The following is a 27,422-nucleotide window of genomic DNA, read 5'->3' as shown; positions in this document are numbered from 1 at the left end:
TCACCAAAATTGTGCAGAATTTGTAAACACTTTGCCAACTGGTGTCTTCTTATTAAAACTTATTAAAAATAAAATAAAAAAAATATGAAAAACAAATTAAATAAATGTGTTACTAAGTCGTAATGCCCCATCCACCAGTAATTAGTAATTGTTATGATCCATGTCCATGTCAGAGGGAATGTGTACTTGGTGCTTCTCTGGCTGTTTTAGGTGCTCTTTCACTGTCAGAATCAGAATCAAATTTACTGCCAAGTAAGTTCACAAATACAAGTAATTTGACCTGGTGTTATTGGTGCAGAAGCAAATAAGAAAAACACTTCTATAACAAATAAAAATCTAAATTTAAATGTGCAGGAGACCCCTGACGCTTGGTGTCATTTCAGCCACAGTTGGTGTTAGAAATCCATCAGAGTACCACACAGCATTCATGTGCAAATCTTTGTATCTGTGAAGGCTGCAATTGAAATTTGCTGTGCAGCATTCAAGTGGCATGCAAGCAATATGTATGAACACATCTTCATGTACGGATGCGTGGATGTGCGGCCAGTCTTCCTCGCTGGATCATCACGGGAGGACTTGTTGCCTTGTGGTCAGCACAGCATTACTGCATGCAAGTCTGTGCAACACGGCACTCCTGTACACATCCAAAAACTAAGTGCATGAATCCAGAGGAATCAGCTGGAGAAGAGGATCATGCAGCTGCAGCGCCTCTGTGTGATCAGAACAACTGATGGACGTGTGTGTGCTCAGAATAGGGAATCAAACCTCAACTCAGAAATCCAGAAACAGAACAGAAACAGCAGGTTGGTCTCACTCTCTCTCTCTATCTGTCTCTCTCTCCCTCTGTCACGCTCTCTCATTCACTCTGTCTCTCTCTCTCTCTCTCTCTCTGTGTCTGATCAAACAATAAGCGCTGTAACTTTAAAATAAAAGCGCCGTCGCTGTATGTCGGTGCGATCATCACATGCCATGATCGATCAGGTCTGATCAAATCAGCAGACCTGATCGGAGCAAATGGAGCTTTTAAAGTTTAAAGTCACAGTGCTTCATTCACAGCAGCCTTTACCACAGCCAGACTCAGCAGCATCTGTACACAATGAAAATAATCCACCAAGACAAATAAATAAATAAATAATAATAATAATAATAACGTTAAATGACTTTGTTTCTGAGCCGCAACACACTGCAGGAGAGAACAGAGCGCACTTCCACAGAGGTAGAGGATATCAGCTTTGGCTACATACATGGCAGTAATGAAACTGTAAAAACCTCATGATACAGTCTACTGTTTTCCAAGTGCAATGATGTGTTCTGCATGAGTGAACTGGTTTTAAATAGCCGCAAGGGCTACATGCGACTGTGTGCACACACTAAAAGTGAACACACGCATTTCAGGCGTATTTAAATGAAACACAATGCCGCAATACGTAGCTCTATGAATACACCAGTGTGAAAGGGGCTTAAGTTCCCCATGACTTTGGTGTGTGCGCTAAACTGACAGGAGGTGTGGCCGCCCACTGAAGCAGCTGTGGAGATCTGTCATTCTGGACATTCCAGTTGAGCAACACGTACTGTGTTTGGACAGGCATGGACTAACAACTGCCCACTAAGATACGTGTGTGTCTGTTTGCTGTCATCATGTGGACATAAATAAGCCTGTCAATGGGCTGCGGCGAGAGAGTGCCGCAGCCCATTGACAGGCTTCCCCCAGGTTGAAATGGACCATCAGATCATAACATGGAGCAGGCGATCTGACTTTAACATCACCCACATGAGCTCTGTTCCATATGACACGGTGTCAGTTCTGGTGTGCTGTCCACAAGACAGCACACCAGAGCGAACTGCTTCTCATTCATGTCATTTCATGACTGTATGTCTGTGACCATGGGCCATCTATAGATGGATCATATTTGTATTGCCCGCTTGATAAGAGGAACTCAATATAAAATGCTGTGTTTTTATGGTGTGTGTGTGTTTTTTTAATACGTCCATCTCTTTGTTGTTTTCAGGCATTTTCCCCGCACTATTTATAGGCCAGTGATGGTAGCTCAGTGGTAAAGTTTTGGGCTGGCAATCAGTAAAGTGCAGGTACGAATCCCGTGGGTGGTATGTTTATTTTATTTATTCCACATAAGTGGTGCAATGTGGTTCCACAGGTACCAGCTGGTTTTTATGTTTTACTTATTCCACATGAGCGGCACGATGTGGTGCACCTCGCACTGTGTTCCTGCTTGAAAGACACTGTCGTGTGCATGAACCCTCACACCGGGATCGTGCATGCCCGCCCATCGGTGCAATGTTTCATGGTGCGCTAATTTGAACTGTTTCTCACTGTTTCAACATATTCAACCAAACTTCACACTATGTGTGAAGGGGCCTTTAGCGTGTCTACAAACAGCCTTGTTTGAGTGTCAAGCCGATTTATCAGCTTTTTCAAGAATTAGAAGCATGAAATTAACACTAAAACTAGATTAACTGAACCAGCTTGTCATGTTAAAATCAATCCATCAACCAGTTCATAGAACATTTAAATTTATTCAGAGGTCCACAAATCAATATAGCCAAATGAATTACTTTTAAATCCATTTTATATTATACCTCTAGTGTGCACTCAACCTTTGTACAGAACGTTTAGCTAACCTGTGGCTGATTTTATGTGGAATATGCTGTTGCTGTGTTAGTCTTGTGGGAGACATTCAGAGGGGAAAAACACTTTGCAGTTGTGCAGAATTTGATCAGGGTGCCTTTCTGAAGAGGTGTTCGTGCCATGTTTAACAAAGTGAATTCCTCAAGGCAGATCCAGCACGACCTGACCTGAAGTGCTATAGGAAATCCCCAAGAGGTTCACAGAAACCCTCTGGGCTGCTCTCCTTTGTCTGCTACTGCCCCAACTTGGAATCTGGCTGTGTGTCCAACACTTAATCGAATGATGAATAACTGCCAATTTCATCAAATGCACTGGATTTGATTTGGTTTACCATTTGTTTGGACAGTGTAATATTGACAGACACATTAATAAAAGCCCCATTTTAGAGTATAAAGGTGAAGCATCTCCAGCTATCCAAAGGCATAAACTAATCCCAAAGTACAACAGTGTCAAAGAAATACAACATTATCTGCAGGGAATGCTGGCACTGCTTTACAAGTATTAACATTTCTCAGCTGTCATTTAATAATTTTGACAGACTCAATGCTTTAGTTCCCACATTTGAGTGAGGCCTGAACATATGACAGGACTTGTACCATGTCTTGGCTGACGACCAGTTGGCTTTATATACTCAAGGATGTTTTCAACCATGGGGGTGTTGGGGGGAGTGGCAGTGCTTTCATACTTGGTCTAGATGTTATGTTCCATTATTTGAAACTGAAACAATTATTGAATCAACTTTCTTTACTGTTCTGACATTTATGGGTTATCATTTTGCGCTTGTACTCATTTTGAAGAGCATATGTCACACATCTGCTTCTTCTTTCCTTTCACACTTAATCTTTTTTATGGTCATGATGATAATTTACTGCTCAGTAACTTCCCAACTTGGCAAGCTGACACCTCATTCCTTCTAGCTGACAGCATTTTTATCATGTTATGAAAGAGAATGCCTTTAAACTAACATCCAGTTCATTAATACCAAATTTAATCACATGCTTGTAATTTCACACTAAACCAAACCCCAACCAAGCAAAGTCCGGTTAAATTATATAGTGCCATGTCAAGAGACATAATATGATGGCAATTTACATATAATGTATTTATCATTGCGACGACACATCAACTCTCAATTATAACCAGGCATGCACATAACTGGTACTCATGGTGCTTGTGTGTGCTAAAAATAAATGAGTCACAGCAGAAAACACAAGAGAAGTACTTCATAAGAGAAAAGCAATGGCAGATTATAGGAAAAGTGTTTCACTCTGCTGTGCATCAATGATGTTTAACACACACAAGCACCATGAATACCAGTTAGAGGTGGGCAATACTGGGAATTTTGGTATTGGTCCGATACCAAGTAAATACAGGCCTTGAATCGCCGATATCAATACCGATACGATACATTTTTCATATTTAAGCTTCATAGATCCAAAGGATCCAAAAGACCTAGGATAGAATTTCACCAAACATTGTACGTGACAACAAAATACTTTATTATCATAATCAACATTTTTATTTAAAAAATATCACTCAACACAACTTAAAATCTCCTGAGGTAGAGGGCTGACAAACCACAATACAAGGATGCCCTGCTCCCTGTTGTGTGACACAGCGCAGCACTGCTCTTACAGACAGAGAGTAGACTTTGATGTATCTGCATGCACAGCAGTCAGTGCGTGCGGGAGAGAAGAAAAAAGCTTGAGTATCGATCTTTTTACACAAGGATCGTTCAATATCAATACCAGCATTGGTATTGATATTATCGATATTAGGATCGATCCGCCCACCTCTAGTACCAGTTATGTACACCCCTGACTATAACTGAACTTGGACCCAGGCTTCCTGATTTCTTAAGTCCTGGTCACACGGCACTAATAAAGGACACCAAGTGTTCCGTTTGACTGTCATCCAACTTTGTCCGACGTCTTGCACGAACATTGACGCTATCTGAACAGATCAACAACAAAAGATCTGACGAGCTGAACGTGACTCATCCAGGTGTGGGACGAAATGCAACATTGTCATACAGAAACAATAACGGCCCCAACTTTTTATCAACTACTTTAACTGTTTACGCACATTCCAGCCATTTGTGGCTGATGATGGCTTAAATGTTTCATTTTGATTTTGCTTAAAGCGTCAAGGTTGGAGTTGGAGTTTCTCAATGATTTGTGACTTTTTTCCTTTTTCCTTTTTTTCCCAGCTTGCAAACAATTGGTGGTCATTATGACTTGTGACTTTACTTGGAACTTGCTGATTCATGACTTCAGAGTGACTTGATGGTGACGTCGTCCCACCTCTGCATTACACCTATTTTGGCATCTCTTCACTGGATTCCTGTCTCCGTGAGATCAGATTTTAAGGTTCTACTATTAACAAATAAAATTATTCACGGACTAGCATCTCCCTACTTAGCTGACCTAATTAAACCCTATGGACCAGCCTGTGCTCTGTGTTCTCAGGGTGCAGGAATACTTTGTGTCCCTAGGGTGAATAAAAAGTCTGCGGGCCACAGAGGCTTCTCTTATCATGCACCTGTTTTGTGGAATAATCTCCCTGCATCAATAAAACAGTCAGATTCTGTAGAGACTTTCAAGTCTAGACTTAACACACATCTATTCTCCCTCTCGTATGGCTAGCATACTGGCATACTGGTTCCAGCTTACTAATTCTGCTCTTTTTTTCTCTCTTTCTGACATACAGATGATGTTGGACAGATCCAAACTGCAAGGGACCAGACTGATCGTGAGATACAAGGCCTGAAGCAGGTGCTGCATGCTGCAGTCTGCTTTTGAAAGTGACTCTATTGCAGGAACAGGCCCACTGATGGCTTGAAGAATGCTAGATGACCCTTGCCTGTGGTGCTAATGCCTGCATGGACTTCTCATTTTCTTTATGTTATTATGCTGTATGATTTCCTGTTTTCTGTTTCTTCACCTTTATAAAACTTTGCAAAACCTTGCAATTGTCAGAATGACCTAAGCATTGGCTCACCCCTTTGAGTCTGGTCTACTTTAGGTTTCTTCCTTGAGATCATCAGAGGGACTTTTTCCTTACCACTGTCGCCTGTGTGCTTGCTCCAGGGGTTGGTAAGGTTGGAGTGTACTTGTGTGAAGCGTCTTGAGGCAGCTTTGTTGTGATTTGGCACTGTATAACCAAAATAAATTGAAATAAATTGAAACTGTTTGTTTTTCCAGATGCCTCCATTTTATTCAGGGTGGAATCAGCACAGATTCACATTAGGTTTTTACACTTTTACAGATACCCTCCAGTTTTTTTCCCATTAGAAACATCCACAGACCCCAGTATTTTGAAGAGTTCTCTCATCCAAGCACTACTCAAGATGTAAAGTGTGACATTGGTCCTAGCAGAGGACTCACAATTTAGCGTCCGACTGAATCAGCAAATGGAATCCAGCAGCTGTTACACATTAATGTCACCTGACCCAATACAATGCAGGCTCCACTATTAAAAGCTTATTGTCTTACTCTCCTCTTTCTGTTAAAAAAAACTACCTCCACCACCCCATCACCACCAGTTGGTCCCTGTCTGCTGCGGGGAATGGGCTCGACATCCCCGCTTCCATCTTCGGTGGGATTTGAGGGACACTCTGCTCACCACACTGGCACGATGGGGACTGATGCCAAACCGAACACTGAATTTTATAGCAACATAATGTAATAAACTCCTTTTCTCAAAGCCGCTGAGTCAGATACAATCTGATAGGATCATAGAGAAAGCAGACCACCTGCTGCACTGCTACTACTATTACTATTACTATGAAAAATAATGATAGCAGAAGAAGTTTATTTCTTCAGCTATATTACAGGTCCTGGGGATGGATCTTCACCATCCAGGACAACACTTCCCATCCCTTGCTTGCCACACTGATATCCTGTCAGCGCACCTTCAGAAAAGGACTGATGCCACTGAGGTGACCACAGAATGCCACAGGAGGTCTTTTCTCTCTGTGGCAATCAGACTGCATAACTCCTCCCCCTTCTGCAGGATGAATATATAATGATAAGAGTTTTTAGTTACTCCGAGCTATGTGCAGTAATGTCAAACATCTTGTGCAAGTGTCTTTCAGTCATTTTGCGTAAACATGTTATACTCATTGTAAATAAATAAATAAATAAATTATTGTTTACTGCTTTGGCACTGGCAAAATAATTTCCTTTGGGATTAATAAAGTTCTTTCTTATTATTTTAAATGACTTTTTTTTTAAAGGAAAGACACAAAAGCACAGATGGTTAAACAACATAAAATAATATACAGAAATAAAAAAAAATAAATAGTATGCAAGAACAAGCATGAACACAGTGAGATCAGTTAAATCAACTGAAACCATCTGCTATGCCTAGCAGAAAAGAGGTGAGTTTTGTGTTTTGTGTCTCTTCAAATGAAGAAAAACATGGAATTTATGGAAAATGAAAGGAGGGGAAAAAAACCTGTTTCATTTCAGACAGCATGGCTCAAGCTATTTCATATTTTGTCTGGTCAAATTAATTTCAGTTGTTCATAGATTAGATTAGATAGAACTTTATTGATCCCTTGGGAAGACTCCCTCAGGGAAATTGAGGTTCCAACAGCATTGTATAGAAGCACACGGGGTAAGAAGCACACAGAGTATCAAAAGTGAAAGTAAAAAAAAAAAAAAGTAAAACAGTTTGCAAATATAAATATAAATTCACCAACATAAGTACCAGACATACTGATCAATACTGGTTTACTGACTACTACTGTTCCTCTCCTTACCGTCCTCTGTCTTCCTGGTAATCCTCCTCCCCCTGAGTGAGGAGTGATACAGTCTGATGACCTGAGGGACAAAGGATTGTTTCAGTCAATTAGTCCTGCACTTGGAAAAAAGCAGTCTGTGGATGAAGAGGCTCCTCTGGTTGCTGATGATGGTGTGTAGAGGGTGACTGGTATCATCCATAATGTCCAGCAGTTTGTCCAGTGTTCTCTTCTCTGCCACCATCACCATAGAGTCCAGCTTCATGCCAACCACGGAGCCATCTTGCCTGTCCAGCCTGGATGTGTCCTTGTTGGATGTTCTACCAGTCCGTAGTAGCCAGCATCCTCTTTTACACCGTAGTGTGCCCGGTGTGCAGAGGGTGACTGGTATCATCCATAATGTCCAGCAGTTTGTCCAGTATTCTCTTCTCTGCCACTGTCACTATAGAGTCGAGCTTAATGCCAACCATGGAGTTATCCCGCCTGATCAGGTTGTCCTGTCTGGATGTGTCCTTGTTGGATGTGCTGGTAGAACATCCACAGGAGTTTCCTGCAGATGTTAAACGACCACAGCCTCCTTAGGAAGTAGAGGCTGCTCTGTCCCTTCCTGTGCATGTGGTTAGTGTGGGTTGTCCAGTCCAGTTTACTGTCCAGCCACAGCCCGAGGTACTTGTATGAATCCACAGCCTCCACCTCAGCTCTCTCGATCAGAACTAGTGGTGGACTTCGTCTGGACTTCCCAAATTCAGCGACCATCTCCTTTGTCTTCGAGGCATTGAGCTGTAGATGGTTTGTGTTGCACTAGGCAGGTAAGTCCCTCACTAGGCTTCTGTATGCCTCCTCTCTGTCATTCCTGATGCATCCATCAATGGCTGTGTCATCTGTGAACTTCTGGATGTGACGCCTGAGAGGGCAAATATTGCCATAATCTGACGCAGTCGGGAGGAAAAGAGGCATTGTCTGTAGTGTCGGAGCACAGACACACCTGTCAGATCGCATCCAGAGCATATATAGATGACACAGACTGCTGTCAGACAGCCATAAAAGGTGCTGCAGACTGCCTGTTCTCCAAATCTCTTGATGGCAGACCAGAGTGCTGTTTTTCTCATGCGCACATGCGCTCCGTGCACACATGTGGGGCTGTAATTATCACTCAGTGGTGTGTGTGTGTGTGTGTGTGTGTGTCTGTGTGTGTGTAAGAAGGTGAACATTTATTACAGCATGACATCCATTCATCTCTGAGCCTGGCACGTGCAATGATGCATTACTGTGCACCACAGAGAGGGGCAGCTGCCTGTTTTATGATGGACACAATAGTTCATGTTATTTACATCGCCCATGGAAAGGAATGGACAAATATCTGTATTATAATGTCTATTGTGGATATAACAGCCTTTTCAGATTTGCCGCAGTGTGTGCACTGTAGTGCACGGAGCTTTCGGTTTGATAGCCACTGTTCACATTCACTGTACATGACAATAATTCATAATTATTATCTTGATGAAGCATGCCACATACATTTCAACAGTTCCTTTGTGCTCCAGGGGGTGCATTATTATACATAGTACTGCAGGTCCTACCGGCAGGCATATAGTGCCAGATCTATCTCGAGCTTCCCTTGTATGCGCTCAAATCCTTTCGGATCCCTTTTTGCCAACATCGGAATATGTAAATTGCAATCAGATGGTCCTCAGATAACACATGGACAGCCATCAGATAGGTGTCCCATCTCGGCCGCGCCCAGAGAGTTTTGAACATGTGCATCACACTCTGGGCCACCGGACAAGTTTGACCAATTGTGTGGACTTCTGCAAATGGCTGTCAGAATATTGTGGAACTGAAATCCATCATCTTCGGATGTGTGCCGATTCATAAGTCTGAGCCACTCTGCGTGATTCTGGCTATGTGTGACGGGGATATTACATTTAAATATAATGCAGTGGTGGTCATATTTTGGCTTTGGGCAATAAACGTAAATAAACGTAAATTCTTATTTGAAAATAATCCCCAAATCTGTTCACTTTACAGTATTCTGGAGGCATCTTTTTGACAGCACACAGTCAACACAGCTCTGTATTTATGGTATTTTATGTTAAAACACAAAATGTATTGAAAAAATGGCTTTTTTCTAAAAAAAACATTTCACTGGCCAGTGAAAAATTAATTTACAGAATTTTCACCACAATAATTAGTATGAATTCTGTTTCAAGCCCTCATCACACATAGCAAGAATGTGGAGGAGCCATTCCGACACAGCAAATATTGCCATAATCTGATGCAGTCGGGAGGAAAAGAGGCGTAGTCAGCCGTGGTTCCGAATGCATTCAGACTGCTTCATGCACACCTGCAGGATGCAGCCCAAACATATTTCAGACAACAGTCAGATGACACAGACTGCTGTCAGAGGGCACCAACATTGTCAGATGGCACCGACTCACTCAAATCAAATCAAATTTCAAATCAATTTTATTTATATAGCGCCAAATCACAACAAACAGTTGCCCCAAGGTGCCTTATATTGTAAGGCAAGGCCATACAATAATTACGGAAAAACCACAACGGTCAAAACGACCCCCTGTGAGCAAGCACTTGGCAACAGCGGGAAGGAAAACTCCCTTTTAACAGGAAGAAACCTCCAGCAGAACCAGGCTCAGGGAGGGGCAGTATTCTGCTGGGACTGGTTGGGGCTGAGGGAGAGAACCAGGAAAAAGACATGCTGTGGAGGGGAGCAGAGATCAATCACTAATGATTAAATGCAGAGTAGTGCATACAGAGCAAAAAGAGAAAGAAACACTGGGACCTGATTATTCAAAACCTTATAAGTAAGAAGAAGAATTTTAAATTCTATTCTAGAATTAACAGGAAGCAAAAAGAGAAAGAAACACTCAGTGCATCATGGGAACCCCCAGCAGTCTAAGTCTATAGCAGCATAACTAAGGGATGGTTCAGGGTCACCTGATCCAGCCCTAACTATAAGCTTTAGCAAAAAGGAACGTTTTAAGCCTAATCTTAAAAGTAGAGAGGGTGTCTGTTTCCCTGATTCGAATTGGGAGCTGGTTCCACAGGAGAGGAGCCTGAAAGCTGAAGGCTCTGCCTCCCATTCTACTCTTACAAACCCTAGGAACTACAAGTAAGCCTGCAGTCTGAGAGCGAAGCGCTCTATTGGGGTGATATGGTACTATGAGGTCCCTAAGATAAGATGGGACCTGATTATTCAAAACCTTATAAGTAAGAAGAATAATTTTAAATTCTATTCTAGAATTAACAGGAAGCCAATGAAGAGAGGCCAATATGGTTGAGATATGCTCTCTCCTTCTAGTCCCTGTCAGCACTCTAGCTGCAGCATTTTGAATTAACTGAAGGCTTTTCAGGGAACTTTTAGGACAACCTGATAATAATGAATTACAGTAGTCCAGCCTAGAGGAAATAAATGCATGAATTAGTTTTTCATCATCACTCTGAGACAAGACCTTTCTAATTTTAGAGATATTGCGCAAATGCAAAAAAGCAGTCCTACATATTTGTTTAATATGCGCTTTGAATGACATATCCTGATCAAAAATGACTCCAAGATTTCTCACAGTATTACTAGAGGTCAGGGTAATGCCATCCAGAGTAAGGATCTGGTTAGACACCATGTTTCTAAGATTTGTGGGGCCAAGTACAATAACTTCAGTTTTATCTGAGTTTAAAAGCAGGAAATTAGAGGTCATCCATGTCTTTATGTCTGTAAGACAATCCTGCAGTTTAGCTAATTGGTGTGTGTCCTCTGGCTTCATGGATAGATAAAGCTGGGTTATCATCTGCGTAACAATGAAAATTTAAGCAATGCCGTCTAATAATACTGCCTAAGGGAAACATGTATAAAGTAAATAAAATTGGTCCTAGCACAGAACCTTGTGGAACTCCATAATTAACCTTACTCTGTGAAGAAGATTCCCCATTTACATGAACAAATTGTAATCTATTAGATAAATATGATTCAAACCACCGCAGTGCAGTGCCTTTAATACCTATGGCATGCTCTAATCTCTGTAATAAAATTTTATGGTCAACAGTATCAAAAGCAGCACTGAGGTCTAACAGAACAAGCACAGAGATGAGTCCACTGTCTGAGGCCATAAGAAGATCATTTGTAACCTTCACTAATGCTGTTTCTGTACTATGATGAATTCTAAAACCTAACTGAAACTCTTCAAATAGACCATTCCTCTGCAGATGATCAGTTAGCTGTTTTACAACTACCCTTTCAAGAATTTTTGAGAGAAAAGGAAGGCTGGAGATTGGCCTATAATTAGCTAAGATAGCTGGGTCAAGTGATGGCTTTTTAAGTAATGGTTTAATTACTGCCACCTCTTCTAAATTAGTGATATGCCATTTCCTCTCCAACTTATGGGTTATCTGCTTTAAGCTGCGAGTTTGTGAGTTATACCACAGAGTCAGGCACTTCTGATTTAAAGCTCTCTTTTTCAGAGGAGCTACAGCATCCAAAGTTGTCTTCAATGAGGATGTAAAACTATTGATGAGATACTCTATCTCACTTACAGAGTTTAGGTAGCTACTCTGCACTGTGTTGGTATATGGCATTAGAGAACATAAAGAAGGAATCATATCCTTAAACCTAGTTACTGTTATGTGTCGGACGCGGGCGGAGAACCGACCAGCGTTTGACAGGACCCAGTATAAAATAAGCAGAGCACGGTTCAAAGGATAACAGAATTTAATAACATAACAGTGAGTGCTAAATTACTAACGGGTATATTCCACTGCCCCAAACCTCAGCTACGCCGATGGCATACGGCTCAAAGGCGCGCTGAAGCCGGAGGTGGAACAGGGAATCAACAAAAAAACAACACCCCAAACTCCCCCCCCCTCCCGGGTGCAGAGGTCACCTGGGAAATGCCCAGCATAACCAAACTGCACCACTCCAGCAACGCCGACAACCTACGGCTCACACGGCTGGAGCCAGAGGAGAAGAGAGGGCACAACAAAAACCAAAAAAAAAAACAAAGAAAAAACAAAAAACAACCCAATTACCCCCACATCACCCCCCAGAGGACCGTCCCATCAAACCCTGGGAGGTGAAACCAAAAGAAATAAAAAGAAAGACTAACAGACTAACATAAGGTTACCTGGGTCCTTTCTATGCTCCAGACAGCCTGCAAGGTCACGACCCCAGAACACTAATGGTGTAGAACATCCCACACAAAAACCAACTCAAAAAAACACCCACAAAAAATGAACCAACACAAAACTAATGAGTGACTTATACCGTTAAGCTCAAACAAATGGAACACACCTGTTCCACCTTAAGAGCAATAATGGTAATGTGACTCAGTCACCAACAGGGGGAGCCAAAGTGCTAAAAATAAAAAAACCCTTTGGTAACCGAGATAACAACTCATGCTGCTTTCCCTGTGCGCAGCTACGTGTAACACACAACCAAAATGTGCTTCAACTAAATTACGCCGGAGCTGACACAACAGACGCAGTAGCTATCTTCACCCGGGGAGACGGGGCTACAACTGTAACAACAGGAAGCACAGCGACCCGTGCCACAGAACTCCGCCGTGCGCGTTCACCCATTAAAGACACACTCATGCAGCTCCCGTTTTACCTCTTATCTGGTCGAAGTGTGACGCGAAGCCATCGCTATTCACACTCCACAACAACCCACGGATAAGGCAACACCACAGGAACACGGCTGCAAGAGAGCTCAAATCACTATTCCATAATGGGTTCTCCGACACGCACCATCCGGGCGGAGAGCACCCGCAACTGATCCGGATAACTTCTGACGTCTGCTGCCGCCTTCCCGGCGCAGAACCACCTCTGCTACCGCTGGGTCCGTGATGTATTGGCCAGAGACTACTGTTATGTGTCAGACGCGGGCGGGGAACCGACCAGCGTTTTACAGGACCCAGTATAAAATAAGCAGAGCATGGTTCAAAGGATAACAGAATTTAATAACATAAACAGTGAGTGCTAAATTACTAACAAAGAAGTGCGCGGTCTGGCGAGGTGGAAGAACGGTGCGTTCCCAGCAGCACAAATGGTCCAGAGCCAGAACAGTTCGGACCCAAGGACCCCGCCGACACCCCCCAGGTGGCCGCGACCAACCGAGTCTGTGAAAGGAGAAGCCATCATGTGAGTCCACCACTCCACACACAGAGAGACCACTCAAAGGTGTACATAAACAGCAAACACTTCCTGGCTTAATCACCAATCAGCTTCCCACCCTGCAGGCATGGAACACCCAGTTCAATTCTCCACTGCAGTGGAAGCTGATTAAATGACTAACATAACAGCTCAATATAATAAGGTGTGAGGGACACCACATTTACTGACTGTACTCATGTTAGTCACAAAACCTAAAGTACCTCAGGAAGTGTGCTGACGAGCGTGAGACCTCACCCCCTCCTCTTTCACAGACCATGGCATCAAACCTGGTACGGTCTCTGCATCCATGATGATGAGATGGTTCTCTAGACGTCGATCTCACCCGTCTGGTCAGAAGGTCGAGTCTCTGGCAAATACACACTGTGTACTCCAGACTTAAATGCAACCATGCCCCAATCCATGAAGATGCACCACAGCTGTGAGTCCTGATGAGCTGCACATGACCAGCCTCAGGTGATCAGGGTGAGGTCCTAATAACTCAGCCACACAGCCACTCAGTCCTGAACGCATGCCACCTGGAAGGAAAAACAAAAGACAGAAAACAGAAGACAAACAAAAGCCAGCCAGGCACGCCAGGCACCCCAGCCACAACAGTTACAGCGCTTTCTGAAAGACGTCTAGTGTAATGAAACTTATTCCCCACTGCTGGGTAGTCCATCAGAGTAAATGTAAATGTTATTAAGAAATGATCAGACAGAAGGGAGTTTTCAGGGAATACTGTTAAGTCTTCAATTTCCATACCATAAGTCAGAACAAGATCTAAGATATTATTAAAGTGGTGGGTGGACTCATTCACATTTTGAGCAAAGCCAATTGAGTCTAATAATAGATTAAATGCAGTGTTGAGGCTGTCATTCTCAGCATCTGTGTGGATATTAAAATCGCCCACTATAATTATCTTATCTGAGCTAAGCACTAAGTCAGACAAAAGGTCTGAAAATTCACAGAGAAACTCACAGTAACGACCAGGTGGACGATAGATAATAACAAATAAAACTGTTTTTTGGGACTTCCAATTTGGATGGACAAGACTAAGAGTCAAGCTTTCAAATGAATTAAAGCTCTGTCTGGGTTTTTGATTAATTAATAAGCTGGAATGGAAGATTGCTGCTAATCCTCCGCCTCGGCCCGTGCTACGAGCATTCTGGCAGCTAGTGTGACTCGGGGGAGTTGACTCATTTAAACTAACATATTCATCCTGCTATAACCAGGTTTCTGTAAGGCAGAACAAATCAATATGTTGATCAATTATTATATCATTTACTAACAGGGACTTAGAAGAGAGAGACCTAATGTTTAATAGACCACATTTAACTGTTTTAGTCTGTGGTGCAGTTGAAGGTGCTATATTAGTTTTTCTTTTTGAATTTTTATGCTTAAATAGATTTTTACTGGTTATTGGTGGTCTGGGAGCAGGCACCGTCTCTACGGGGATGGGGTAATGAGGGGATGGCAGAGGGAGAGAAGCTGCAGAGAGGTGTGTAAGACTACAACTCTGCTTCCTGGTCCCAACCCTGGATAGTCACGGTTTGGAGGATTTAAGAAAATTGGCCAGATTTCTAGAAATGAGAGCTGCTCCATCCAAAGTGGGATGGATGCCGTCTCTCCTAACAAGACCACGTTTTCTCCAGAAGCTTTGCCAATTATCTATGAAGCCCACCTCATTTTTTGGACACCACTCAGACAGCCAGTAATTCAAGGAGAACATGCGGCTAAACATGTCACTCCCGGTCCGATTGGGGAGGGGCCCAGATAAAACTACAGAGTCCGACATTGTTTTTGCAAAGTTACACACCGATTCAATGTTAATTTTAGTGACCTCCGATTGGCGTAACCGGGTGTCAACCACGCAATCAAATATCTGCTTGTCCTCACATTCCCAGCATTAAACTGATCTCTCATCAGTGTGTGTCTCACATGACGGAGTGTGCGTGTGTATGTGCGTAGAACAGGTGATCCGAGTGTGTTCGCAATGGCTGAACAAGCCGCCTGTGCCTGCGTGTGTAGAACAGGTGATCACAGCAATGTGCGAGTGTGTGGTTGAAATGTTCGTACAGCTGCGTGTATATGTGTTCATAAATGCTGTACCAGCCACTCTGCATCCAGAGAGCGCATAATGGTTAATGTTTGTCAAACAACTGTGTTTACTCCTTTTAAATCATAATGACATCAGAAACTACTCAAAGGACTCTGATAAAAAAAAAAGTATACATATACCACATATTGCTACCTTTAACATCTATGACAACTTGGAGTGAGATGGCCATTCCAGAACATCCAGTTTGTTCTGATGTAGTAGCCACTGACAGGTAGACTTGGACTTGTCTTTTAGATCGTTGTCATGTTGGAACATCCAAGTACTTCCCATGCACATCTTCTGGGCTGATGATTGCAAATTTTCCTCCAGTATTTTCTGATAACATGCTGCATTCATCCTGTCATTAATTTTGACAGTTTCCTGTGCCTTTGTAGCTCATACATCCCCAAAACATAAGTGATCCACCACTGTGCTTCACAGTAGGAAGGGTGTACGCTTCATCGTAGTCCTTGTTGATTCCTCTCCAAATGTAATGTTTATGGATGTGGCCAAAAAGTTTAATTTTGGTCTCATCACTCCAAGTGACTTTGTTCTCTGTGCTGTTTGGCATGTTGTAAGTGAGATATTTTATGGTATTTGCATAGTAATGGCTTTCTTCTGGCGACCATGCAGCCCATTTTCTTCAAATGCCTCATTATTGTGCATCTTGAAACGGCCACACCAAATTATTTGTGGGTTTTCCTTTGCATCCCAAACAATTTTCCAGGCAGTTATTGTTGAAATTTTTGTTTGTGTACCTGATCGTGGTTTGGTTCCAACAGAATCCCTCATTTTCCACTTCTTAATTATACAGTATGAGCGAAGTGGCACAAAGCTCACTCACAGTACAGGGTGTCCTAAACAGGAAGTGCCAATTTTCAAATCCACAGTAAAACAGGAAATGTTAAAATGTCAGACACTTCCTAAATTGACAGAAGAAATCGCATGAAATCTTGCGGGAACTCAGTGGTAAGCTCACACTCAAACAGGATGTGCTGAATTCTCAGTCACAGTGAAACAGGAAATGTTCAAATGTCAAACACTTCCTGGCATGGTTGGAGTTAGAGTGGAGGCCGGGGTTTCACTGGACTCCCCTGAAATCTGATTGGCCACAGATGACTGACATGTCATGACACCACATATCTGGTTGAAAGACCTCCATTTTCAAATCAGTGGGTCACATTGACTGCTAGGTTCCTCCTGTCCAATAGTTAGTGCTGTGTACCACAAAACGTTTAATCCACATTAGTAGAAGAAGAAAAATGTTTTATTCAGATTTGAACTGAACACGTCATTTGAACTATGGACTTCTAATCACACCAAACTTATATTGGTGAGTAAATGACCATATTTTATGCCAGAAATAAGGTCCAGGTTGTTAAAAGCAGCATTTCTCCTTTAATTTGGGTTGTCTTATGTACACATGTTTAAACTAACACACAGCAGCTGGTTCTTTTGGCTTATTAGTGCAGCAGATAACTGAAACAATCCTTCAAATCATGATACAAGCATCAAATTCTGCATAAATACAGCTGGAGCAACTTTAACTTTTGACCCCTGTACAAACTGAAACTGACCTTTGTCACCATTCTTGCTGCTTTTACCTCATAACTCCAGAACATCCAGTCACAGATTGTCCAAACTATACCTTTTATGGAATTTTTATAATCAGGCAAATAATGTGGTGTAGTTTTCTATATGATTGGAGCATCTTTTAATTTAGACCAGGGGTGGGCAACTTGTTCCAGAAAGGGCCAAGAGGGTGCAGGTTTTCTATGCAGCCACTGATTCCACCAGGTGATTTCACTCATTAATATCACTTTGAGTAGATGGAATCAGTTAATCAGTGAAATCACCTGGTGGAGTCAGTGGCTGCAAAGAAAACCTGCACCGTCTTGGCCCTTTCTGCAACAAGTTGCCAGTCCCTGTTTTAGACCCCTGTGTAATTCATTAAATGACCCCTACTTGGCTGCCTATTGAAAATTCAAGTGGCCAATCAGTTTTTTTAAGAGTTAATGTCTATGGATTATTTGTGCTAAATTTGATGTTTGTATCACCATTTGCAGGATTCCTATAAAATCCAGCTTAATGATGAAGTGGTGTTGAGGAGGATTTTCTTAAAACGAAGACTTGAAAGTTCAGCTACAATTTGACAGAAAGTTCATTTGAGATGAAAGCCTAGATTTGATGTTTTAGTGAAAGAAACTTTTGTATTTCTTCATAATTGATGTAAATAAAGTCCGAGACATATTCAGTGAGTAGGAAATGTTCATGTTTCCATCCCCTGACTTGTCAAAAGAAAACTGGCAATAAAACTGATTATTATTTACAGATTTAATCAAGTTTTAGAGATTTGCTTTCAGTTTGAGTTTGAGGACGATCATTTTAGAAATTTTTATTCTTTATTTTTGGGGGATTTCTTGTATTTAAAATGGCATAAGCAAATTAAAATGTGTGAAATTCCAAGTGTCCCAATACTTTTGGAGGGCACAGTATCTTAACCGTATGATGAGTGCAAAATGAGAGTGGTATTATTTTTTGTTTTGTTTAAGAATGTTTAATTTTCACTGTTGCTGCACTTTGTGTCAAATCATAGTCATATCGTTTATCATATTTATATGAAAATTCAGTAAGATATATCTTCTATTATACATTCCAAATCTAAGGTGGAACTCTACTAGTGTTTACTAAGGTACACCTAAATATCTTAAAAAGAGAGAGAGAGAGAGTAGAGCCACTTAGGTGCCTGGTCTTGAGAATCAGGGATGGTCGGTTGAAAAGCGTTTTTATCCCATGGGAACTCTCCCTACCCACCTAAGCGGCTCAAGAATATGGACAGCATGTATACGAGGTCTGTTAGAAAAGTATCGGACCTTTTTATTTTTCGCAAAAACTATATGGATTTGAATCATGTGCGCTTGCATCAGCCAAGCTTGAACCTTCGTGCGCATGCATGAGTTTTTTCACGCCTGTCGGCTGCGTCATTCGCCTGTGGGCAGGCTTTGAGTGAGCACTGGTCCACCCCTCTCATCAGATTTTCATTGTCAGGAAAATGTCTGAACGGCTGGAGCAGCGCTGCATCAAATTTTTCAAGAAACTGTGTGAGACAGCCAGGTGGAAACCATTCGGAAAATTCAGATGGCTTTCGGTGAAGATCCTATGGGCATCACACAGATTAAGGAGCATTACAACCGGATTAAAGACGGCCCATAGCGGCTGAGGGTGCGCCGCGCTTCGAGCGGCCATCGACAGACTGAAATGACCAGATCATTTCCAAAGTGAAGGCTGTGTTGATGCGGGACGTCGTGTGACTACCAGAGAAATGGCAGAAAAGGTGGACATCAGCCATTTTTCGTCAGATTCGACTGTTACAGGAGATTTTGTAATGAAAGATGTGTGGAGGCATTCACGCGTCGGGACGAAGCCGCAATGGCGGAGAACAAAAGCAAGTCTGTGTTGGAAGTCTCACGGGACATGTTGTGACATGCCCAGCTCTCCACAATTTCTCGGATACTCACTCGACTAAAAAGCCACCGAAAACCGTCTGAATCTTCTGAATGGTGGAAGACCTAACGCCATTGCGGCTTCGTCCTGACACGCAAATGCCTCCGCATGTCTTTCATTACAAAATCTCCTGTAACAGTGGAATCTGACGAAAAATGGCTGTCGCATAAAGGTTAAAGCTTGGCTGATGCAAGCGCACGATTCAAATCCATATAGTTTTTGCAAAAAATAAAAAGGGCCGATACTTTTCTAACAGACCTCGTATAAGTGACATTTACATGACAATTTTTATGGTAATATTGAGATACGATAATTTGGCCATATTGTACAGCCCTTCTGTCAACTAGCTGAAAACTTTGAATATTAATTTACATCTACATAAAAAAAATGCTTAACATGGCAGGGGGTTAAGAGATCTGTCATTGGGGGGGTCAAAGCAACAAAAAGAAAAAAGCTTAAAAAGGTGGGGAGTATGGGGGGCAGAGCCCCTCCAGAAGCTGAAAGGCAAAATAAAGAAAATGCTTAAAAAGGCGGGGCGTCTAAAAGAAGCTAAAAGGTTTTAGTCATGCTCATGCTCCCAAGAACCATTTTACTGAAAAAAGTCTGAAGGACCATGAACCGTGGAAGGATACATGGTTCGATGGTGAGGACCTTTTCCAAGTACGTGGGAGGCAAATAAAGAAAAATGCTTATAAAGGCGGGGGGGGGGGGGCCCAGAAGCAGAAAGTTTTTTGTCAAGCTAATGCTCCCCTGACGCATTTACTTAAAATAAAGTCTGAAGAACCTAAATGACATGGCGAGATGCTAACGAGCTTCGCTCATTCATGTCCACAACATATGCATATTAGTTTGAACACTGCTGATTGGCATTCTCAGTCCCTTGGATATCTGTTCCATTTCCTGTTTCATACATTTCAATTACCTTTTTGACAATTCTTTTGCTTTCCCTTTGACTTAGAAACCAGAAAAGTCAGTGCAACACTGGATGAAAGATACAAGGGTCTGTCAGGAGCCCAGAAACTCAGTGACCTTTTTATATACACACACTGATTGTACCACAGGCTTTTAAGGTGGCAGTAATTAAACCATTACTTAAAAAGCCATCACTTGACCCAGCTATCTTAGCTAATTATAGGCCAATCTCCAACCTTCCTTTTCTCTCAAAAATTCTTGAAAGGGTAGTTGTAAAACAGCTAACTGATCATCTGCAGAGGAATGGTCTATTTGAAGAGTTTCAGTCAGGTTTTAGAATTCATCATAGTACAGAAACAGCATTAGTGAAGATTACAAATGATCTTCTTATGGCCTCGGACAGTGGACTCATCTCTGTGCTTGTTCTGTTAGACCTCAGTGCTGCTTTTGATACTGTTGACCATAAAATTTTATTACAGAGATTAGAGCATGCCATAGGTACTAAAGGCACTGCGCTGCGGTGGTTTGAATCATATTTGTCTAATAGATTACAATTTGTTCATGTAAATGGGGAATCTTCTTCACAGACTAAAGTTAATTATGGAGTTCCACAAGGTTCTGTGCTAGGACCAATTTTATTCACTTTATACATGCTTCCCTTAGGCAGTATTATTAGACGGTATTGCTTAAATTTTCATTGTTACGCAGATGATACCCAGCTTTATCTATCCATGAAGCCACAGGACACACACCAATTAGCTAAACTGCAGGATTGTCTTACAGACATAAAGACATGGATGACCTCTAATTTCCTGCTTTTAAACTCAGATAAAACTGAAGTTATTGTACTTGGCCCCACAAATCTTAGAAACATGGTGTCTAACCAGATCCTTACTCTGGATGGCATTACCCTGAGCTCTAGTAATACTGTGAGAAATCTTGGAGTCATTTTTGATCAGGATATGTCATTCAAAGTGCATATTAAACAAATATGTAGGACTGCTTTTTTGCATTTACGCAATATCTCTAAAATCAGAAAGGTCTTGTCTCAGAGTGATGCTGAAAAACTAATTCATGCATTTATTTCCTCTAGGCTGGACTATTGTAATTCATTATTATCAGGTTGTCCTAAAAGTTCCCTAAAAAGCCTTCAGTTAATTCAAAATGCTGCAGCTAGAGTACTGACGGGGACTAGAAGGAGAGAGCATATCTCACCCATATTGGCCTCTCTTCATTGGCTTCCTGTTAATTCTAGAAAAGAATTTAAAATTCTTCTTCTTACTTATAAGGTTTTGAATAATCAGGTCCCATCTTATCTTAGGGACCTCGTAGTACCATATCACCCCAATAGAGCGCTTCGCTCTCAGACTGCAGGCTTACTTGTAGTTCCTAGGGTTTGTAAGAGTAGAATGGGAGGCAGAGCCTTCAGCTTTCAGGCTCCTCTCCTGTGGAACCAGCTCCCAATTCAGATCAGGGAGACAGACACCCTCTCTACTTTTAAGATTAGGCTTAAAACTTTCCTTTTTGCTAAAGCTTATAGTTAGGGCTGGATCAGGTGACCCTGAACCATCCCTTAGTTATGCTGCTATAGACGTAGACTGCTGGGGGGTTCCCATGATGCATTGTTTCTTTCTCTTTTTGCTCTGTATGCACCACTCTGCATTTAATCATTAGTGATCGATCTCTGCTCCCCTCCACAGCATGTCTTTTTCCTGATTCTCTCCCTCAGCCCCAACCAGTCCCAGCAGAAGACTGCCCCTCCCTCAGCCTGGTTCTGCTGGAGGTTTCTTCCTGTTAAAAGGGAGTTTTTCCTTCCCACTGTAGCCAAGTGCTTGCTCACAGAGGGTCGTTTTGACCGTTGGGGTTTTACATAATTATTGTATGGCCTGCCTTACAATATAAAGTGCCTTGGGGCAACTGTTTGTTGTGATTTGGCGCTATATAAATAAAATTGATTGATTGAATGATTGATAGTGTAACAAATATATGTAGTCCCAACTAAACTAAATTAAATTAAATTATCTTACATGGGTGTGCTTTTTTTCCCATTCATTTTCCATTTTAATTTTTTTTTTTTTCCATTCATTTCCATCCATTCATTTTTTTCCCAAGATTTCCATTCTCTCTTCAAATGTCAGTGGCATGTATTCAACTGTCTCCCACAGCAGATGCATAATCGTCTCACAATTTATTAGCCTGTTTATTTAATCTGTCATCTCACATACACTTTGCCTGGCTGCATCGCTCTTTGAGGTTATTGCCTTTATTTATTTATTTTTTGTTTGAGTGATACCTTGCATTTCTGCAATGGTAGCATTATTTGCCATGGAGGTAATGGATTTTAATGATGCATCTATAATAATATGACAAGCATTACAGCCAGTGGGCACAAATATACTTCCTCCAAGATGACTTCCATATCTGAGGAACTCAACCAGCAAGTTGTCACATTACTTTCAGCAAAATTATCCTGTAAAATAATCCTCTCTTTCTCCTTGCTTCTGCCACTCATTTTATTTTAAATTACAATCTCTTTTTTAACACAGCAGCCTATTTTTTTCATTTATTTATTTAGTTTTGACATGGTTGTGAAGCAGGAAATAATTGTTTTCTCAGGTACTTACATGTAATGTAAAATAAGTGTACTGTAACTTTTAGAGTTTGTATTTTCCTTTGTTGCTTTTTTATAATATATGCCATCAAAATCTGATATTTGCAACAGGTAAAAAAAAGTATAGCGCTGTGTAATTTGTTTTTCAGAAGTCGTGCCATATTGCACGGATGTTTAATGCCACATGGAAATAATTACACTTCACAATCATCACCAGAAAACACTATAAATGCCACACTGAGAAAACATATATTACATTCTAAAGTTCCATAACTATAAGCTTTTTTGCAAAGATATTTTTTCTTTTTTTTTTCATGAGTGCAACCTCATTCTCTCTCTTTAAGAATTTCATCCCACACAGAAATTCCTCAGCTACTTGCTTCTGAAGGAGCCACAGCTGAACTAACTCCAGTGAACTTTTTTAATCACAGTAACTTCCAAATATGGCTCATTTGCATTTAAATCTGAACTAATTATCTCCTGGCAGGTGACATGTTTTTTTGTTTCCTATTTTTAGATGCTACATTCCCTTGCTTTCATCAGGTCATCTCTCCAATTCCCTCGGCTGCTCCTCCTCTTTCATACACATGGCAGTGATATTCTGAAGCCCGGAAGCTGCTTTTGGAGTTCATTTCAAACCATTCTGTGGGGCCTTGTTGGCAGGCTCAGATCCAAGCCGCCACATTTTTCTGTCAAACATTCTGAAAGAATATAGTGCCAGATTTCCCTGCACAAGATTGTGTGTGTGCTGAAACAGAACATGTTCAATGTTTTTGAAATCTTTCCATCGTTGCTCCAATTCAGATGTCTGGGTTAAGGAAAATCATATGGAGGACAGAGTGGAGACATTGGACAGATGTTTTAGATTTGCACTGTGTGCTGGTCGTGTAAAACAGGCTGCTGCATGAAAGGAAAGAATATGCAGTGTGCAGAGAATCTTGATAATATTTCTATTATGACAAGCAGAGTATGCAGCACCAGTCCAAAGTTTAGACCCACAAAGCATGTTCCCGTTTCACACCCCATACGAGGGCTGGCAATAAAGTATAGGTCCTTTTTATTTTTTTCAAAAACTATATGGATTTTATTCATATGTTTTTACGTCAGACATGCTTGAACCCTCGTGCGCATGCGTGAGTTTTTCCACGCCTGTCGGTGACGTCATTCGCCTGTGAGCACTGTGAGACACATCGAAGTGGACACGGTTAGAAAAATTAAGCTGGTTTTCGGTGAAAATTTTAACGGCTGATGAGAGATTTTGAGGTGATACTGTCGCTTTAAGGACTTCCCACGGTGCGAGACGTCATGCAGCGCTCTCAGGTGCGCAGCGCTCTCAGGCGCCGTCGTCAGCCTGTTTCAAGCTGAAAACCTCCACATTTCTCCTCAAAATCTCTCATCAGCCGTTAAAATTTTCACCGAAAACCAGCTTAATTTTTCGACCCGTGTCCACTTCGATGTGTCTCACAGGTTTAGAAAAAATTTTGATCAAACAAAGCACCAGTCTCTCAGCAACTTCTCAGACAAAGGAATTCCAACGAGGGGCTGGATGACTCCTCCCACAAGGAGTGCTCACAGGCGAATGACGTCACCGACAGGCGTGGAAAAACTCACGCATGCGCACGAGGGTTCAAGCATGTCTGAAGTAAAAACATATGAATTAAATCCATATAGTTTTTGAAAAAAATAAAAAGGACCTATACTTTTTTGACAGCCCTCATATATGAGAAATTGTATAACAGCTGGACATGTTCCAACTTGTCCTTAAGGCTTCCAACAGAGGTGTTTTTCCTGTGGCGGAGCGTCGCGGTGGCTGCGAGCCGACGCTGCAATCCACCCGCACGTCTTTCATTAAAAAAATCTCCTTTAACAGTGGAATATCCGGATAAAATGCTGAAACCGACTTCTTCTGAAACTTCTCTGTTCTCTCACGACGTCCTGGATCAATAGAGCCTGAAATGTGGAGGTTTTCAGCTTGAAACAGGCTGACGACGGCGCCTGGGAGTGCTGCACGACGTCTCGCTCTGTGGGAAGTCCTTAAAGCGACAGTATCACCTCAAAATCTCTCATCAGCCGTTAAAATTTTCACTGAAAACCAGCTTAATTTTTCGAACCGTGTCCACTTCGATGTGTCTCACAGGTTTAGAAAAAATTTTGATCAAACAACGCGCCAGTCTCTCAGCAGCTTCTCAGACAAAGGAATTCCGACGAGGGGCTGGACGACTCCTCCCACAAGGAGTGCTCACAGGCGAATGACGTCACCAACAGGCGTGGAAAAACTCACGCATGCGCACGAGGGTTCAAGCATGTCTGACGTAAAAACATATGAATGAAATCCATATAGTTTTTGAAAAAAATAAAAAGGACCTATACTTTATTGACAGACCTCGTGTATGTATATATATATATATATATATATATATATATATATATATATATATATATATATATATATATATATATATATATGCCTGTGGGGATCCATGGGCTCTTGATTGGGTAGTGTTTATAAAATAGGTAGTTGACATTTTGAAGAGTTTCTATAATGAGTTGGAATGGCTCTCGACTCCAGAATGTTTTTTTTAGAATCTTAAGCCCCCGTCACACATAGCAGGAATGTGCAGGAACCAGGCCGAAATGGCGAATACTGTATTACCGTAATCGGATGCAGTCGAGAGGTAAAGAGGCATGGTCAGCAGTGTCAGAAGCAGCCAGACTACCTTGTCCACACCTGCACGATGGTATCCAAAGCGTAGGTAGACAACAGGTAGATGACACATACTGCTGTCAGACGGCCATAAAAGGCACTCAAGAATGCCCGATGTCCAAACATCTGCATGGCAAACACGGGACTGGAGTGGAACAGTGGCGGCGCCAGGAAATTTCTATGGGGGGGGGGGCTGAGGGGGAGCTGGTGTAAAAGGTGGAGGGGCCCCCAAAAAATGTTGTTGAAATTAACAATATATAGTAAATTGCTTTATAAATACAAGGTACAACCCCTGGCAAAAATTATGGAATCACCGGCCTCGGAGGATGTTCATTCAGTTGTTTAATTTTGTAAAAAAAAAAGCAGATCACAGACATGACACAAAACTAAAGTCATTTCAAATGGCAACTTTCTGGCTTTAAGAAACACTATAAGAAATCAGGAAAAAAAAAATTGTGGAAGTCAGTAACGGATACTTTTTTAGACCAAGCAGAGGGAAAAAAATATGGAATTATTCAATTCTGAGGAAAAAAAATTATGGAATCATGAAAAACAAAAGAACGCTCCAACACATCACTAGTATTTTGTTGCACCACCTCTGGCTTTTATAACAGCTTGCAGTCTCTGAGGCATGGACTTAATGAGTGACCAACAGTACTCTTCATCAATCTGGCTCCAACTTTCTCTGATTGCTGTTGCCAGATCAGCTTTGCAGGTTGGAGCCTTGTCATGGACCATTTTCTTCAACTTCCACCAAAGATTTTCAATTGGATTAAGATCCGGACTATTTGCAGGCCATGACATTGACCCTCTGTGTCTTTTTGCAAGGAATGTTTTCACAGTTTTTGTTCTATGGCAAGAAGCATCATCATGTTGAAAAATGATTTCATCATCCCTAAACATCCTTTCAATTGATGGGATAAGAAAAGTGTCCAAAATATCAACGTAAACTTGTGCATTTATTGATGATGTAATGACAGCCATCTCCTCAGTGCCTTTACCTGACATGCAGCCCCATATCATCAATGACTGTGGAAATGTACATGTTCTCTTCAGGCAGTCATCTTTATAAATCTCATTGGAACGGCACCAAACAAAAGTGCCAGCAACATCACCTTGCCCAACGCAGATTCAAGATTCATCACTGAATATGAGTTTCATCCAGTCATCCACAGTACACGATTGCTTTTCCTTAACCCATTGTAACCTTGTTTTTTTTTTTTTTCTGTTTAGGTGTTAATGATGGCTTTCGTTTAGCTTTTCTGTATGTACATCCCTTTTCCTTTAGGCGGTTTCTTACAGTTCGGTCACAGACATTGAGTCCAGTTTCCTCCCATTTGTTCCTCATTTGTTTTGTTGTGCATTTTTGATTTTTGAGACATATTGCTTTACGTTTTCTGTCTTGACGCTTTGATGTCTTCCTTGGTCTACCAGTATGTTTGCCTTTAACAACCTTCCCATGTTGTTTGTATTTGGTCCAGAGTTTAGACACAGCTGACTGTGAACCACCAACATCTTTTGCAACATTGCGTGATGATTTACCCTCTTTTAAGAGTTTGATAATCCTCTCCTTTGTTTCAATTGACATCTCTCATGTTGGAGCCATGATTCATGTCAGTCCACTTGGTGCAATAGCTCTCCAAGGTGTGATCACTCCTTTTTAGATGCAGACTAATGAGCAGATCTGATTTGATGCAGGTGTTAGTTTTGGGGATGAAATTTTACAGGGTGATTCCATAATGTATTCCTCAGAACTGAGTGAGTCCATATTTTTTCCCTCTGCTTGGTCTAAAAAAGTAACCGTTACTGACTGCCACAATTTTTTTTCCTGATTTCTTATAGTGTTTCTTAAAGCCAGAAAGTTGCCATTTGAAATGACTTTAGTTTTGTGTCATGTCTGTGATCTGCTTTTTTTCTACAAAATTAAACAACTGAATGAACGTCCTCCGAGGCCGGTGATTCCATAATTATTGCCAGGGGTTGTATATGTTTTAGTCACCCGTGCTCCTCTACAATGTGGTATCAGTGCACACACACATCACC

Source organism: Thalassophryne amazonica, chromosome 1, assembly GCF_902500255.1.
Source record: "Thalassophryne amazonica chromosome 1, fThaAma1.1, whole genome shotgun sequence".
NCBI classification, from domain to species: domain Eukaryota; kingdom Metazoa; phylum Chordata; class Actinopteri; order Batrachoidiformes; family Batrachoididae; genus Thalassophryne; species Thalassophryne amazonica.
Note: the sequence above shows the minus strand (reverse complement) of the source record.